The 5,440-nt window shown below is 35.7% G+C and overlaps 1 pseudogene; it reads right to left on the reverse strand.

Annotated features, from left to right (window-relative positions):
* Window positions 1–353: 353 nt before the first annotated feature.
* LOC120220322 lies at window positions 354–5,164 on the reverse strand (annotated as a pseudogene).
* Between the last annotated feature and the right edge of the window lie 276 nt (window positions 5,165–5,440).

The following is a 5,440-nucleotide window of genomic DNA, read 5'->3' on the forward strand; positions in this document are numbered from 1 at the left end:
CAGACTTAACTCCCACAACTTTTAAAAATATGGTTTAATTATAACCCAGTGGTAATATTTAATAAATTTGAGGACATAAGTAGCAGTGTTATAGATTGACAAATACTTTAAGTTATGACAGCATATTTGAACACAAAATCAGGAAACAGCATGCTAACAAAATGATATAACCATATATACATACATCTGCTTATTAAATACTGAAGTAAAAGAACTTTTACTTTTTGCAGTCTTCAGAGCTGTTTGGTGTTTTACTCTGTTCTGATAAAAGCAGTTTGAATCTTTGCAAAGAGACATAAAACTTAATATTTAACTGAAAATTAGTTACACATCACCACTTTTTAAAATTTGAATTAAATTTTCTTCCTTTCTAGTACTGTAGTAGAGTCTGACTTTGGAGCAGGAAAAGCTAGATGATATAGATTTTTATTGGTTGCTGCTGTACTGTGAAGCTTGTATAAAGGCCAAGTCCAACAAGGCTATACCTACCTGATCTATTACAGCATCAGCTGTTGGTATTCTCCAGAGTAACAAATATATGCCCAGGAACACAGGGTGATAAGGGTCAATTCCTTTATCATATTGCGTTGTTGAGCTATATGCTCCAAACTAATGAATCTAGTTATACCAGCAATCACTTATATGATAAAGATGATGATAAACAGTGTGGTGGGGTACGAGCTGCATGGAAGATATTTTTGCTATTATTCTGCTTGATATACTGGATGTAGAGTTTATCTGTTTTACTCCCCAACTGCTGCTGATAACACTAGTTACATTCTTTCCCATGCATCTTTTTCACTTCAGTATAGTTTTACAAATTCTTTCTTAAGCTCCAGATATTTGGTCTGCAAGTCATTTGGGACCAGAAATGGTTTGCTACAACCATAAATCTTTTTTATCTTTCTGTTGTATAGGTCTTGATCAGTTGCTATGGACACTAAATTGTTAACTTCTGTTTTGGTCTGTACATGGTTTTGGTATATGGTAATTCTTCACATTAACACATTTTTATACAATTCTTGAAGTAGTCCACCAAACCTTTGCAAGTGAATTTATTTTATTATTCTTTAATATCTGGACTCTCAGGACAAAGGCATATAATAAAATTCTCCATTTTTCTTTAAATTTTCTATCAAAGTATGGATTGGTAACTACTCTTAAGCCAGGATGAGATAGTAGAAAACAGTAGATATTGGTGAAACCAGTAGATGTGTTTTCAAACATTCTGTAGTTCTTCATATTAGTTTTCTGAAAATTTGAGGAAGTTTTCTAAGAACTAGTGCCACTATTGCTTCCCAAATTCATATGGGGAACTTTAGTTCTCAAACAAAAAATATCAGGTTTTGAAGTGGCTTCAGAAATATTTCCCCCCGTGCCAGTCAGCCATACTCATAAAAAAGCTGAAGATTCTGAAGATCATTCTCTTAGACATTTTGGGATCTTAATATACCTATATTAAGCTTATCATTTCGCCAAGGAGAAATATTGTGGGTGAATCTCTCAGACTGACTGTCAAAAGTTCCCTGAGTGTCGATCAATACACTGCAACCGTTTTAGCCATCCTCTTGTTGAAAAGGAAGACAAGTCCATATCTGAATTATTGTGCTCTCTCATTAGACCTCTTTATGAAAAACCAGTCAGTGGTTCATTATAATGTCCGATCTAATCAACTGATTGTACATGTATTTCACCATGAACTCTTTCAGAAATGATTTTCCTTTCATAATGCATACAGTAATGATCTCCTTGGCCCTGAAAGCTTCCAAGGGAAGCAATTGATTTAGTGTGATCTCAACTATCTCAGAAGAATGGTCATCTTTGATGATGAGGATTTGGACTGGTCCTACAGTGACAGAACCTCACTGCCATCAGCCTCCAGATCACCATGGCCAGGAATTGTAGGGACCGAAACAGCTCAGATGGATTTTCAGGAACAACAACAGCAACATATGAAAATAGCTCAGAAGAGAAGGAGCCAGTAGAAAAGGAAGGTCTTTTCACAAAAATTAATGCACAGTGGGTTAAAGACCTACGTGTAAAAAACAACATAAAAATCCTAGAAGATAACATACAGGAAAATGTAGATGACCTTGAGTTTGACAATGACTTTTTAAATAAAAGAATAAAAGCATAATCCATGAAAGAAAAAATTTGATAAACTGGAATTCAATAAAATTAAAAATTGCTGCTTTGCAAAATACATTCTCAAAAGAATGAAAAGAATAATGACTCAGAGAAGATATTTCTAAAGGGTGTCTCTAATAAAGGATTGTTATACAAAATACACAAAGAACTCTTAAAACTCAACAATAAGACTGGGTGCCTGGGTGGCTCAGTCCGTTGAGTGTCCAACTTTGGCTCATGTCATGATCTCACTGTTGATGAGTTCAGGCCCCGCATCAGGCTCTGTGCTGACAGCTCAGAGCTCATAGTCTGCTTCAGATTCTGTCTCCGCCTCTTTCTCTCTGCCCTGCACCCACTCCCTCCTCTCTCTCTCTCTCTCTCTCTCTCTCAATCTGAAAAATAAACATTAATTTTTTTAATTAAAATAAACCTCAACAATAAAAAAATAAACAGCCTGATATAAAAATGTGCCAGGGACCTTAGCAGATATGTCACCAAAGAAGATACATGGGTGGCAAATAAGCATAATAAAAGATGCTCCACATTATAGATAATTAAATAAATGCAAGTTCAGATACCAATGAGATACCTGGTAGAATTGCCAAATTCCAGAACAGTGACAGCACCAAATACTGACAAGTATATGAGGTAACAGGAACTTGGATTCATCACTTTTGGGAATATAAAAAGGCACAGCTACTATGCAAAACAATTTGGTTGTTTCTTACAAAACTAAACATATTGTTACCATACGATCCACCAGTTATACTGCTTGGTATTTACCAAAAGAAGTTGAAGACCTATGTTCACACAAAAGCCTGCACATGGGTGTTTAAAACATTTCTATTCATAATTGCTAAAACTTGTAACAACCTTGACATCCCTTTGTAGGTGAATGGATAAACTAGGTACATCTAGATGATGGAATATTATTCAGCACTAAAGAGAAGTGAGCTATCAAGCCATGAAAAAACATGAAGAAAGTTAAATGTGGATTACTAGGTAAAAGAAACAAACCTGAAAAGACTACATACTGTTTGTTACTAACTGTATGGCATTCTGGGTAAGACAAGATTATGGAGACAGTGAAATGATAATTGGTTGCCAGGGATCAGAGAGGAGGGCAGGATAAATACGAGTATTACAAATTCAGTGAAACTACTTTGTTTGATGTTCTACTGGAAAATACATGTCATGTGCATTTGTCTGAACCCAAAGAAATGCCCAATGCCCAATGGCAAAAGTGAATGCTAATGTAAACTATGAGCTTTGGATGATAATAATGTGCTGTTCGTTAGTTGTAATAAATGCACTTTGCTGGTGGAGGATGCTGATAATGGGGGAAGCTATACATGTCTAGGGGAAGGAAATTTATAACAAATCTCTGTACCTTCCCACTTAGTTTTGCTTTAACCTAAAGCTGCTCTAAATATAAGGTCTATTTAAAAAAAAAAGTCTACCAAAAACTAGAAGAGAGTGCACGGCCATGTCAACATCTTTTGGCCTTCTAGCTCCGGAACTCTGAAAGGATAAATTTCTGTTGTTTTGTCTGAGCATATTTTGTATTACTTCATCATAGTTGCCCTAGGAAAATAAGAATAAGCATAAGTTATCCTGGATGGTTTGGTAACTCTCACTTATCATTCTATCAACCATAATGATGATGATGATGATAATGAAGATGATTGTGGCGAAATGGGTTCAAGAATTACTTATACTTCCATAAATGGGTTAGAAAAAAGCTTAGTGCGGAAAGCCGCCACCATGGGGTGAAAGTGCCCAAAGTTAGTGAAATATTGTAAGGAAATCACAAGTAACTTGTTATATCACCTGCAGGGAATTTCTTTCCATCTGGTGCCAGTATACCTTGATCACAAACACCATTTGCCCCTCTCCAAACCCTTTGCTTTTTACACATGCAAGTTAATGATTACTGTCTAATTATTTTCCCCACATTCACATGTGTCAGATCTTCTTTTCTTCACATTCACCACGTGTGTAAGATCTTATGCGCTCAGTAGAAATGGACACAAAACATATCTGTTCTGGGCTCTTGTCTCCTCCCAGACATTAGCATCTCTCGTATTTAATTTTGTATCCCCTCTCTTGCTGAACAAGAGAGAACTCCAGACTCAGTTTGTGACAGATAATGATGATAATTTAATGTAGGGTGGGTTGGAATGTTGCAATGGAAAACTTGTCTTTAACTACCATTTCAATTTATTTTATGTTAACCAATCTGTTCAAAATCTCCATTTGCATATTTTAAGGAAGTTGTTATGTCATCTCATTGCATTACATATTTATTAATAGAATATTGTTAGCAATGATAATGACCTCTTTTTGCTTATCAGTTCTTCCTTTAATTTATCTTTCCTGAAAAGTTTTCTCATATACAACAAGGAGGAACAAGGGACACTCTTAATACTTTGAATGGAAAATCTTTAGGCAGAATCACTCAGTTCTTTAGCACATTTTTGTCTACTGCATTATTACAGGCAACCTTATTGCTAATTATATTTTTCCATTAGATTTTTTTAATTCTTTAGGTCTTTGTGTTCTAGCCACTTTAAGCTTTTACCAGCATTACCCTCGGTTCCATGTTATTCTCCTATTTTAGAATTTTTCTTAGTGTAGCATCCCATTTCTTACATGCTGAATTTAGTTATTACTGCAAGAAAAAATGATCACAAAATTAGTAGCTTCAAACAACAAACATTTATTCTCTTTCTGGGCTTGGATAACTCACTCCTTTGCCATATGGCCCTCTCTATTGGCTCTCAGTATCTTCACAACACGGCAGCTGGCTTGCTTCCCTCAGGAAGAATGACCCAAAAGACAGAATCCAACCTCACTTCTGAAATGATATACCATCACCTCTGCTACATTCTATAGGCACACAGACGCATCCTAGTACAGTGTAGGAGATGACTTCATAAGTGTCTGGAAGCAAGATGTGGGGATAATGGGAGGTAGGATAAGGGAATCTTTGGGTCCAGCTCCTACAGCGATAAGGCATAATCTCCATCCACACCATAGTGAGTGTGCTTTGTCAAGAGTATCAGCATAAAGTCTGCTTGATCTTCACCTAATAGTTGTCAATTGAAATGGACACGTTGAGATTTAGTATATAATCGGAATTATATAGCCACAGAAGTGACTTGATTATGTGGGTAATTGATACTTATAATCAAAACTTACAGACACATGATCTAAAAATGTGTATCAGTATGAGGTTTTACTTATATTCCTACAATCCTGACCCTTGAGGAGAATATTATAATGAAGATCATTTTTATAAGTGGCATCTTCT

This window comes from Hyaena hyaena, unplaced genomic scaffold (assembly GCF_003009895.1).
Source record: "Hyaena hyaena isolate Hyena2069 unplaced genomic scaffold, ASM300989v1 scaffold_688, whole genome shotgun sequence".
Taxonomy (NCBI): domain Eukaryota; kingdom Metazoa; phylum Chordata; class Mammalia; order Carnivora; family Hyaenidae; genus Hyaena; species Hyaena hyaena.